Below are 13,316 nucleotides of genomic sequence, written 5' to 3'. Positions count from 1 at the left end.
TTTGTATAAAAAAATGGCCAAAAACACCAAAAATAGCATGTTGAAAAAATGAGCGAAAAGGCAAGGCTATAGTATGGCAAAAATGTCAAAATATGACATGTCCCAAAAACAGCTGAAAACACCTCAAAACAGCATAAAAGAGCCTGCCGAGACACGCCATAGCATAGTTTGTTTTAAAAACGGCCAAAAACACCATAAAAAAGCATGTTGAAAAAATGAGCGAAAAGGCAAGGCTATAGTATGGCAAAAAATGTCAAAAATGAGACATGTCCCAAAAACAGCTGAAAACACCTCAAAACAGCATAAATAGCGTATTGCCGAGACACGCCATAGCAAAGAAAGTTTTAAAAACGGCCAAAAACACCATAAAAAAGCATGTTGAAAAAATGAGAAAAGGCAAGGCTATAGTATGGCAAAAATGTCAAAATATGACATGTCCCAAAAAAAAAAAACACTAAAAACAGCATAAAAGAGCGTGCTGAGACACGCCATAGCATAGTTTGTTTTAAAAAACGGCCAAAAACACCATAAAAAAGCATGTTGAAAAAATGAGCGAAAAGGCAAGGCTATAGTATGGAAAAATGTCAAAATATGACATGTCCCAAAAACAGCTGAAAACACCTCAAAACAGCATAAAATAGCGTGCCGAGACACGCCATAGCAAAGAAAGTTGTATAAAAAAATGGCCAAAAAACACCAAAAATAGCATGTTGAAAAAATGAGCGAAAAGGCAAGGCTATAGTATGGCAAAAATGTCAAATATTATGACATGTCCCAAAAACAGCTGAAAACACCTCAAAACAGCATAAAAGAGCGTGCCGAGACTCGCCATAGCATAGTTTGTATTAAAAAACGGCCAAAAAACACCATGAAAAAAGCATGTTGAAAAAAAATGAGCGAAAAGGCAAGGCTATAGTATGGCAAAAATGTCAAAATATGACATGTCCCAAAAAAACAGCTTAAAACACCTCAAAACAGCATAAAAGAGCGTGCTGAGACACGCCATAGCAAAGAAAGTTGCAAAAACGGACAAAAACACCATAAAAAAGCATGTTGAAAAAATGAGCGAAAAGGCAAGGCTATAGTATGGAAAAAATGTCAAAATATGACATGTCCCAAAAACAGCTGAAAAAACACCTCAAAACAGCATAAAATAGAGTCTGCTGAGACACGCCATAGCATAGTTTGTATTAAAAATGGCCAAAAACACCATAAAAAAGCATGTTGAAAAAATGAGCGAAAAGGCAAGGCTATATAGTATGTCAAAAAATGTCAAAATATGACATGTCCCAAAAACAGCTTGAAAACACCTCAAAACAGCATAAAAGAGTGTATTGAGACTCGCCATAGCATAGTTTGTTTTAAAAATGGCCAAAAACACCATGAAATAGCATGTTGAAAAAATGAGCGCGAAAAGGCAAGGCTATAGTATGGCAAAAATGTCAAAATATGACATGTCCCAAAAACAGCTTAAAACACCTCAAAACAGCATAAAAGAGCCTGCTGAGACACGCCATAGCAAAGTTTGTTTTAAAAAACGGCCAAAAACACCATAAAAAAGCATGTTGAAAAAAATGAGCGAAAAGGCAAGGCTATAGTATGGCAAAAATGTCAAAATATGACATGTCCCAAAAACAGCTTAAAACACCTCAAAACAGCATAAAATAGCGTATTAAGACACGCCATAGCAAAGTTTGTTAAAAAAAATGGACAAAAAACCATAAAAAAGCATGTTGAAAAAAATGAGCGAAAAGGCAAGGCTATAGTATGGCAAAAATGTCAAAATATGACATGTCCCAAAAACAGCTGAAAACACCTCAAAACAGCATAAAAGAGCGTATTGAGACACGCCATAGCATAGTTTGTTTTAAAACGGCCAAAAACACCATAAAAAAAAGCATGTTGAAAAAATGAGCGAAAAGGCAAGGCTATAGTATGGCAAAAATGTCAAAATATGAGACATGTCCAAAAAAAACAGCTGAAAACACCTCAAAACAGCATAAAAGAGCGTGCTGAGACACGCCATAGCATAGTTTGTTAAAAACGGCCAAAAAAAACACCATGAAAAAAAAGCATGTTGAAAAAATGAGCGAAAAGGCAAGGCTATAGTATGGCAAAAAATGTCAAAATATGACATGTCCCAAAAAAGCTGAAAACACCTCAAAACAGCATAAAAGAGCGTATTAAGACACGCCATAGCAAGTTTGTTAAAAAATGGGCCAAAAACACCAAAAATAGCATGTTGAAAAAATGAGCGAAAAGGCAAGGCTATAGTATGGAAAAATGTCAAAATATGACATGTCCAAAAAACAGTGAAAACACCTCAAAACAGCATAAAAGAGCGTGCCGAGACTCGCCATAGCAAAGAAAGTTAAAAACGGCAAAAAAACACCAAAAAAGCATGTTGAAAAAATGAGCGAAAAGGCAAGGCTATAGTATGGCAAAAATGTCAAAATATGACATGTCCCAAAAACAGCTGAAAACACCTCAAAACAGCATAAAATAGCGTGCCGAGACTCGCCATAGCAAAGAAAGTTGCAAAAACGGACAAAAACACCATAAAAAAGCATGTTGAAAAAATGAGCGAAAAGGCAAGGCTATAGTATGGAAAAATGTCAAAATATGACATGTCCCAAAAACAGCTGAAAACACCTCAAAACAGCATAAAATAGCGTGCTGAGACACGCCATAGCAAAGAAAGTTTGTTTTAAAAACGGCAAAAACACCAAAAAATAGCATGTTGAAAAAATGAGCGAAAAGGCAAGGCTATAGTATGGCAAAAATGTCAAAATATGACATGTCAAAAAAAACAGCTAAAAACACCTCAAAAACAGCATAAAATAGCGTGCTGAGAGACTCGCCATAGCAAAGAAAGTTGCAAAAACGGACAAAAACACCATAAAAAAGCATTGAAAAAAATGAGCGAAAAAGGCAAGGCTATAGTATGGAAAAATGTCAAAATATGACATGTCCCAAAAACAGCTGAAAAAACACCTCAAAACAGCATAAAATAGCGTGCCAGAGACTCGCCATAGCAAGTTTGTTGCAAAAACGGCCAAAAACACCATAAAATAGCATGTTGAAAAAATGAGCGAAAAGGCAAGGCTATAGTATGGAAAAATGTCAAAATATGACATGTCCCAAAAACAGCTTGAAAACACCTCAAAAAAACAGCATTAAAAGAGCGTTGAGACACGCCATAGCAAAGTTTGTTTTAAAAAAAACGGACAAAAAAACCATAAAAAAGCATGTTGAAAAAATGAGCGAAAAGGCAAGGCTATAGTATGGCAAAAATGTCAAAATATGACATGTCCCAAAAACAGCTGAAAACACCTCAAAACAGCATAAAATAGCGTGTATTGAGACACTCGCCATAGCAAAGAAAGTTGCAAAAACGGACAAAAACACCATAAAAATAGCATGTTGAAAAAATGAGCGAAAAGGCAAGGCTATAGTATGGCAAAAATGTCAAAATATGACATGTCCCAAAAACAGCTTAAAACACCTCAAAACAGCATAAAAGAGCTGCTGAGACACGCCATAGCATAGTTTGTTGCAAAAACGGACAAAAACACCATAAAAAAGCATGTTGAAAAAATGAGCGAAAAGGCAAGGCTATAGTATGGCAAAAAAAAATGTCAAAAAATAGGACATGTCCCAAAAACAGCTGAAAACACCTCAAAACAGCATAAAAGAGTGCCGAGACACGCCATAGCATAGAAAGTTTAAAAACGGCCAAAAACACCATAAAAAAGCATGTTGAAAAAATGAGCGAAAAGGCAAGGCTATAGTATGGCAAAAATGTCAAAATATGACATGTCCCAAAAACAGCTTGAAAACACCTCAAAACAGCATAAAATAGCGTGCCGAGACTCGCCATAGCAAGAAAGTTTGTAAAAAATGGACAAAAACACCATAAAAAAGCATGTTGAAAAAATGAGCGAAAAGGCAAGGCTATAGTATGGCAAAAATGTCAAAATATGACATGTCCCAAAAAAAAAGCTTGAAAACACCTCAAAACAGCATAAAATAGCGTATTGAGACTCGCCATAGCAAAGTTTGTTTTAAAAACGGCCAAAAAAACACCAAAAATAGCATGTTGAAAAAATGAGCGAAAAGGCAAGGCTATAGTATGGAAAAATGTCAAAATATGACATGTCCCAAAAAAAAAAGCTGAAAACACCTCAAAAAAACAGCATAAATAGCGTGCTGAGACACGCCATAGCAAGAAAGTTTAAAAAAACGGACAAAAACACCAAAAAAGCATGTTGAAAAAATGAGCGAAAAGGCAAGGCTATAGTATGGCAAAAAATGTCAAAATATGACATGTCCCAAAAACAGCTTAAAAAACACCTCAAAACAGCATAAAAAATAGCGTGAGACACGCCATAGCAAAGATTTTGCAAAAACGGACAAAAACACCATGAAAAAAGCATGTTGAAAAAATGAGCGAAAAGGCAAGGCTATAGTATGGCAAAAATGTCAAAATATGACATGTCCCAAAAACAGCTTAAAACACCTCAAAACAGCATAAATAGCGTGCTGAGAGACACGCCATAGCAAAGAAAGTTGCAAAAACGGCCAAAAACACCATAAAAAAAGCATGTTGAAAAAAATGAGCGAAAAGGCAAGGCTATAGTATGGCAAAAATGTCAAAATATGAACATGTCCCAAAAACAGCTGAAAACACCTCAAAACAGCATAAATAGAGTGCCGAGACATGCCATAGCATAGCAAAGAAAGTTGCAAAAAAAATGGCCAAAAAAACACCAAAAAATAGCATGTTGAAAAAATGAGCGAAAAGGCAAGGCTATAGTATGGCAAAAATGTCAAAATATGACATGTCCCAAAAACAGCTGAAAACACCTCAAAACAGCATAAAAAGAGCCGAGACATGCCATAGCAAAGTTTGTATTAAAAAACGGACAAAAACACCATGAAAAAAGCATGTTGAAAAAATGAGCGAAAAAGGCAAGGCTATAGTATGGCAAAAATGTCAAAATATAGGACATGTCCCAAAAAAAGCTTAAAAACACCTCAAAACAGCATAAAAGAGCTGCCGAGACTCGCCATAGCAAAGAAAGTTTAAAAAAACGGCCAAAAACACCATAAAAAAGCATGTTGAAAAAATGAGCGAAAAGGCAAGGCTATAGTATGGCAAAAATGTCAAAATATGACATGTCCCAAAAAAACAGCTGAAAACACCTCAAAACAGCATAAAAGAGCGTGCTGAGACACGCCATAGCAAAGTTTGTAAGTTGCAAAAACGGTCAAAAACACCATAAAAAAGCATGTTGAAAAAATGAGCGAAAAGGCAAGGCTATAGTATGTCAAAAAAATGTCAAAATATGACATGTCCCAAAAACAGCTTAAAACACCTCAAAACAGCATAAAAAGAGTGTATTGAGACATGCCATAGCAAAGAAAGTTTAAAAATGGCCAAAAACACCAAAAATAGCATGTTGAAAAAATGAGTGAAAAGGCAAGGCTATAGTATGGCAAAAATGTCAAAATATGACATGTCCCAAAAACAGCTGAAAACACCTCAAAACAGCATAAAATAGCGTGCTGAGACACGCCATAGCAAAGAAAGTTGTTTTAAAAACGGACAAAAACACCATAAAAAAAGCATGTTGAAAAAATGAGCGAAAAGGCAAGGCTATAGTATGGCAAAAATGTCAAAATATGACATGTCCCAAAAAAGCTGAAAACACCTCAAAACAGCATAAATAGCGTGCCGAGACACGCCATAGCATAGTTTGTATAAAAAAACGGACAAACTAACCATAAAAAAGCATGTTGAAAAAATGAGCGAAAAGGCAAGGCTATAGTATGGCAAAAATGTCAAAATATGACATGTCCCCAAAACAGCTGAAAAACACCTCAAAACAGCATAAAAGAGCGTATTGAGACACGCCATAGCAAAGAAAGTTTTAAAAAACGGCCAAAAACACCATGAAAAAGCATGTTGAAAAAATGAGCGAAAAGGCAAGGCTATAGTATGGCAAAAATGTCAAAATATGACATGTCCCAAAAACAGCTGAAAACACCTCAAAACAGCATAAAAGAGCTGCTGAGACACGCCATACATAGTTTTATTAAAAAATTGCCAAAAAAACACCATGAAAAAAGCATGTTGAAAAAAATGAGCGAAAAGGCAAGGCTATAGTATGGAAAAATGTCAAAATATGACATGTCCCAAAAAAGTTGAAAAAACACCTCAAAACAGCATAAAATAGCGTATTAAGACACGCCATAGCAAAGTTTGTTAAAAAAACGGCCAAAAACACCAAAATAGCATGTTGAAAAAATGAGCGAAAAGGCAAGGCTATAGTATGGAAAAAAATGTCAAAATATGACATGTCCCAAAAACAGCTATGGAAAAAAAAAACACTCAAAACAGCATAAAATAGCCTATTAAGACTCGCCATAGCATAAAGTTGTAAAAAAACGGCCAAAAACACCATAAAAAAGCATGTTGAAAAAATGAGCGAAAAAGGCAAGGCTATAGTAGTATGGCAAAAATGTCAAAATATGACATGTCCCAAAAACAGCTGAAAACACCTCAAAACAGCATAAAATAGCGTGCCGAGACACGCCATAGCATAAAGTTGCAAAAAATGGACAAAAACACCATAAAAAAGCATGTTGAAAAAATGAGCGAAAAGGCAAGGCTATAGTATGGAAAAATGTCAAAATATGACATGTCCAAAAAAACAGCTGAAAACACCTCAAAACAGCATAAAATAGCGTGCTGAGACACGCCATAGCATAGAAAGTTTTAAAAAACGGGACAAAAACACCAAAAATAGCATGTTGAAAAAATGAGCGAAAAAAAGGCAAGGCTATAGTATGGCAAAAATGTCAAAATATGACATGTCCCAAAAAAGCTGAAAACACCTCAAAACAGCATAAAAAGCGTGCTGAGACACGCCATAGCAAAGAAAGTTTTGCAAAAAAAACGGACAAAAACACCATAAAAAAGCATGTTGAAAAAAAATGAGCGAAAAGGCAAGGCTATAGTATGGCAAAAATGTCAAAATATGACATGTCCCAAAACAACAGCTGAAAACACCTCAAAACAGCATAAAAAGAGCGTATTGAGACACGCCATAGCAAAGTTTGTTTGCAAAAACGGCCAAAAACACCATAAAAAAGCATGTTGAAAAAATGAGCGAAAAGGCAAGGCTATAGTATGGCAAAAATGTCAAAATATGACATGTCCCAAAAAAAACAGCTGAAAACACCTCAAAACAGCATAAAATAGCGTGCCGAGACACGCCATAGCATAGTTTGTAAAAAAAATGGACAAAAAACACCATAAAAAAGCATGTTGAAAAAATGAGCGAAAAGGCAAGGCTATAGTATGGCAAAAATGTCAAAATATGACATGTCCAAAAAAGCTTGAAAACACCTCAAAACAGCATAAAATAGCGTATTGAGACTCGCCATAGCATAGAAAGTTTTAAAAACGGACAAAAACACCAAAAAATAGCATGTTGAAAAAATGAGCGAAAAGGCAAGGCTATAGTATGGAAAAATGTCAAAATATGACATGTCCCAAAAACAGCAAAAAAAACACCTCAAAACAGCATAAAAGAGCCTGCTGAGACACGCCATAGCAAAGAAAGTTGCAAAAAACGGACAAAAACACCATAAAAAAGCATGTTGAAAAAATGAGCGAAAAAGGCAAGGCTATAGTATGGAAAAATGTCAAAATATGACATGTCCAAAAACAGCTGAAAACACCTCAAAACAGCATAAAAAAGAGCCGAGACACGCCATAGCAAAGAAAGTTTTGCAAAAAAAACGGCCAAAAACACCATGAAAAAGCATGTTGAAAAAAATGAGCGAAAAGGCAAGGCTATAGTATGGCAAAAATGTCAAAATATGACATGTCCCCAAAAACAGCTGAAAACACCTCAAAACAGCATAAAAAGTAGCGTGCTGAGACACGCCATAGCAAAGAAAGTTTGCAAAAACGGACAAAAAACCATAAAAAAGCATGTTGAAAAAAATGAGCGAAAAGGCAAGGCTATAGTATGGCAAAAATGTCAAAATATGACATGTCCCAAAAACAGCTGAAAACACCTCTCAAAACAGCATAAATAGCGTGCCGAGAGACTCGCCATAGCAAAGAAAGTTGCAAAAACGGGCCAAAAACACCAAAATAGCATGTTGAAAAAATGAGCGAAAAAGGCAAGGCTATAGTGGCAAAAAATGTCAAAATATGACATGTCAAAAAAAACAGCTAAAACACCTCAAAACAGCATAAAATAGCGTGCTGAGACACGCCATAGCATAGAAAAAGTTTTAAAAACGGACAAAAACACCATAAAAAAGCATGTTGAAAAAATGAGCGAAAAGGCAAGGCTATAGTATGGAAAAATGTCAAAATATGACATGTCCCAAAAACAGCTGAAAACACCTCAAAACAGCAAAATAGCGTATTGAGACACGCCATAGCATAAAGTTTTAAAAACGGACAAAAACACCATAAAAAAGCATGTTGAAAAAATGAGCGAAAAGGCAAGGCTATAGTATGGCAAAAATGTCAAAATATGACATGTCCCAAAAAAAAAAAACACCTCAAAAAAACAGCATAAAATAGCCTGCTGAGACACGCCATAGCAAAGAAAGTTGTTTAAAAAAACGGCCAAAAACACCATAAAAAAAGCATGTTGAAAAAATGAGCGAAAAGGCAAGGCTATAGTATGGAAAAATGTCAAAATATGACATGTCCCAAAAACAGCTGAAAACACCTCAAAACAGCATTAAAAGAGTGTATTAAGACACTCGCCATAGCATAGTTTGCAAAAACGGACAAAAAACAAATGAAATAGCATGTTGAAAAAATGAGCGAAAAGGCAAGGCTATAGTATGGCAAAAATGTCAAAATATGACATGTCCCAAAAAAGTTAAAACACCTCAAAACAGCATAAAATAGCGTATTAAGACTCGCCATAGCAAAGTTTGTAAAAAATGGCCAAAAACACCATGAAAAAAAGCATGTTGAAAAAAATGAGCGAAAAGGCAAGGCTATAGTATGGCAAAAATGTCAAAATATGACATGTCCCAAAAAACAGTATGAAAAACACCTCAAAACAGCATAAAATAGCGTGCTGAGACACGCCATAGCAAAGAAAGTTGCAAAAACGGACAAAAACACCATAAAATAGCATGTTGAAAAAATGAGCGAAAAGGCAAGGCTATAGTATGGAAAAATGTCAAAATATGACATGTCCCAAAAACAGCTGAAAACACCTCAAAACAGCATAAATAGAGTGCTGAGACACGCCATAGCAAAGAAAGTTGTATTAAAAACGGACAAAAACAAACCATGAAAAAGCATGTTGAAAAAATGAGCGAAAAGGCAAGGCTATAGTATGGAAAAAAATGTCAAAATATGACATCCCAAAAACAGCTTGAAAAACACCTCAAAACAGCATAAAAGAGTGCCGAGATTGAGACATGCCATAGCAAGAAAGTTGCAAAAAACGGCCAAAAACACCAAAAAATAGCATGTTGAAAAAATGAGCGAAAAGGCAAGGGCTATAGTATGGCAAAAATGTCAAAATATGACATGTCCCAAAAACAGCTGAAAACACCTCAAAACAGCATAAATAGCCTGCTGAGACACGCCATAGCAAAGAAAGTTTGTTTTAAAAACGGCCAAAAACACCATAAAAAAGCATGTTGAAAAAATGAGTGAAAAGGCAAGGCTATAGTATGGCAAAAATGTCAAAATATGACATGTCCCAAAAACAGCTTGAAAACACCTCAAAACAGCATAAAATAGCGTATTAAGACACGCCATAGCAAAGAAAGTTAAAAAAATGGTCAAAAACACCATAAAAAAGCATGTTGAAAAAATGAGCGAAAAGGCAAGGCTATAGTATGGCAAAAATGTCAAAATATGACATGTCCCAAAAACAGCTTAAAACACCTCAAAACAGCATAAAATAGCGTATTGAGACACGCCATAGCAAAGAAAGTTGCAAAAACGGACAAAAACACCATAAAAAAAGCATGTTGAAAAAATGAGCGAAAAGGCAAGGCTATAGTATGGCAAAAATGTCAAAATATGACATGTCCCAAAAACAGCTGAAAACACCTCAAAACAGCATAAAATAGCGTGCTGAGACACGCCATAGCAAAGAAAGTTGCAAAAAACGGCAAAAACACCATAAAAAAAGCATGTTGAAAAAATGAGCGAAAAGGCAAGGCTATAGTATGGCAAAAATGTCAAAATATGACATGTCCCAAAAACAGCTTGAAAAAACACCTCAAAACAGCATTAAAATAGCGTGCCGAGACTCGCCATAGCAAATAGTTTGTTAAAAAAACGGACAAAAACACCAAAAATAGCATGTTGAAAAAATGAGCGAAAAGGCAAGGCTATAGTATGGCAAAAATGTCAAAATATGACATGTCCCAAAAACAGCTGAAAACACCTCAAAACAGCATAAAAGAGCGTGCGAGACTCGCCATAGCATAGAAAGTTGCAAAAACGGACAAAAACACCATGAAAAAAGCATGTTGAAAAAATGAGCGAAAAGGCAAGGCTATAGTATGGGCAAAAATGTCAAAAATACATGTCCCAAAAACAGCTGAAAAACACCTCAAAACAGCATAAATAGCGTGCCGAGACACGCCATAGCAAAGAAAGTTGACAAAAAAAATGGACAAAAACACCATAAAAAAGCATGTTGAAAAAATGAGCGAAAAGGCAAGGCTATAGTATGGCAAAAATGTCAAAATATGACATGTCCCCAAAAACAGCTGAAAACACCTCAAAACAGCATAAAATAGCGTGCTGAGACTCGCCATAGCAAAGAAAGTTTTGCAAAAAAACGGCCAAAACACCAAAAATAGCATGTTGAAAAAATGAGCGAAAAAGCAAGGCTATAGTATGGCAAAAAATGTCAAAATATGACATGTCCCAAAAACAGCTTAAAACACCTAAAAACAGCATAAAAGAGCGTGCTGAGACACGCCATAGCATAAGAAAGTTGCAAAAACGGACAAAAACACCATAAAAAAGCATGTTGAAAAAATGAGCGAAAAGGCAAGGCTATAGTATGGCAAAAATGTCAAAATATGACATGTCCCAAAAACAGCTGAAAACACCTCAAAACAGCATAAATAGCGTGCCGAGACACGCCATAGCAAAGAAAGTTTTAAAAAACGGCCAAAAACACCATAAAAAAGCATGTTGAAAAAATGAGCGAAAAGGCAAGGCTATAGTATGGCAAAAATGTCAAAATATGACATGTCCCAAAAACAGCTGAAAACACCTCAAAACAGCATAAAAAGCGTGCCGAGACACGCCATAGCAAAGAAAGTTTGTATAAAAAATGGACAAAAAAACCATAAAAAAGCATGTTGAAAAAATGAGCGAAAAGGCAAGGCTATAGTATGGCAAAAAAATGTCAAAATATGACATGTCCCAAAAACAGCTGAAAACACCTCAAAACAGCATAAAAGAGCGTATTGAGACATCGCCATAGCAAAGAAAGTTGCAAAAACGGCCAAAAAACACCAAATATAGCATGTTGAAAAAATGAGCGAAAAGGCAAGGCTATAGTATGGCAAAAATGTCAAAATATGACATGTCAAAAAAACAGCTAAAACACCTCAAAACAGCATAAAATAGCGTGCTGAGACACGCCATAGCATAGTTTGTTTTAAAAAGGGAAAAACACCATAAAAAAGCATGTTGAAAAAATGAGCGAAAAGGCAAGGCTATAGTATGGCAAAAATGTCAAAATATGACATGTCCCAAAAACAGCTGAAAACACCTCAAAACAGCATAAATAGCGTGCCGAGACACGCCATAGCATAGAAAGTTTTTAAAAAACGGCCAAAAACACCATAAAAATAGCATGTTGAAAAAATGAGCGAAAAGGCAAGGCTATAGTATGGCAAAAATGTCAAAAATATGACATGTCCCAAAAACAGCTGAAAACACCTCAAAACAGCATAAATAGAGTCTGCCGAGACACGCCATAGCAAAGAAAGTTGCAAAAACGGTCCAAAAAACCATAAAAAAGCATGTTGAAAAAATGAGCGAAAAGGCAAGGCTATAGTATGGAAAAATGTCAAAATATGACATGTCCCAAAAACAGATGAAAACACCTCAAAACAGCATAAAATAGCGTGCATATTGAGACTCGCCATAGCAAAGTTTGTTGCAAAAACGGACAAAAACACCAAAAATAGCATGTTGAAAAAATGAGCGAAAAAGGCAAGGCTATAGTATGGCAAAAAAATGTCAAAATATGACATGTCCCAAAAACAGCTTAAAACACCAAAAAAAACAGCATAAAAGAGCCTGCTGAGACACGCCATAGCAAAAAAGAAAGTTTAAAAACGGCCAAAAACACCATGAAAAAAGCATGTTGAAAAAATGAGCGAAAAGGCAAGGCTATAGTATGGCAAAAATGTCAAAATATGACATGTCCCAAAAACAGCTAAAAACACCTCAAAACAGCATAAATAGCGTGCCGAGACTGAGACGCCATAGCAAAGTTTGTTTGCAAAAACGGCCAAAAACACCAAAAATAGCATGTTGAAAAAATGAGCGAAAAGGCAAGGCTATAGTATGGAAAAAATGTCAAAATATGACATGTCCCAAAAACAGCTTGAAAACACCTCAAAACAGCATAAATAGCGTGCTGAGACACGCCATAGCAAAGTTTGTTGCAAAAACGGACAAAAACACCATAAAATAGCATGTTGAAAAAATGAGCGAAAAGGCAAGGCTATAGTATGGCAAAAATGTCAAAATATGACATGTCCCAAAAACAGCTGAAAAAACACCTCAAAACAGCATAAAATAGAGTGTATTGAGACATCGCCATAGCAAAGATAGTTTGTTTAAAAAAAAACGGACAAAAACACCAAAAAATAGCATGTTGAAAAAATGAGCGAAAAGGCAAGGCTATAGTATGGAAAAATGTCAAAATATGCATGTCCAAAAAAACAGCTGAAAAACACCTCAAAACAGCATAAAAGAGCCTGCTGAGACACGCCATAGCATGTTTTGTTTTAAAAACGGACAAAAACACCATGAAAAAAGCATGTTGAAAAAAAATGAGCGAAAAGGCAAGGCTATAGTATGGCAAAAATGTCAAAATATGACATGTCCCAAAAACAGCTGAAAACACTCAAAACAGCATAAAAGAGCGTGCCGAGACACGCCATAGCAAGTTTGTAAAAAAAATGGACAAAAACACCATAAAAAAAAAGCATGTTGAAAAAATGAGCGAAAAGGCAAGGCTATAGTATGGCAAAAATGTCAAAATATGACATGT

The sequence above is a fragment of the Plectropomus leopardus genome, chromosome 1 (assembly GCF_008729295.1).
Source record: "Plectropomus leopardus isolate mb chromosome 1, YSFRI_Pleo_2.0, whole genome shotgun sequence".
In the NCBI taxonomy this organism is placed as follows: domain Eukaryota; kingdom Metazoa; phylum Chordata; class Actinopteri; order Perciformes; family Serranidae; genus Plectropomus; species Plectropomus leopardus.
This window is presented reverse-complemented; position numbering follows the sequence as displayed.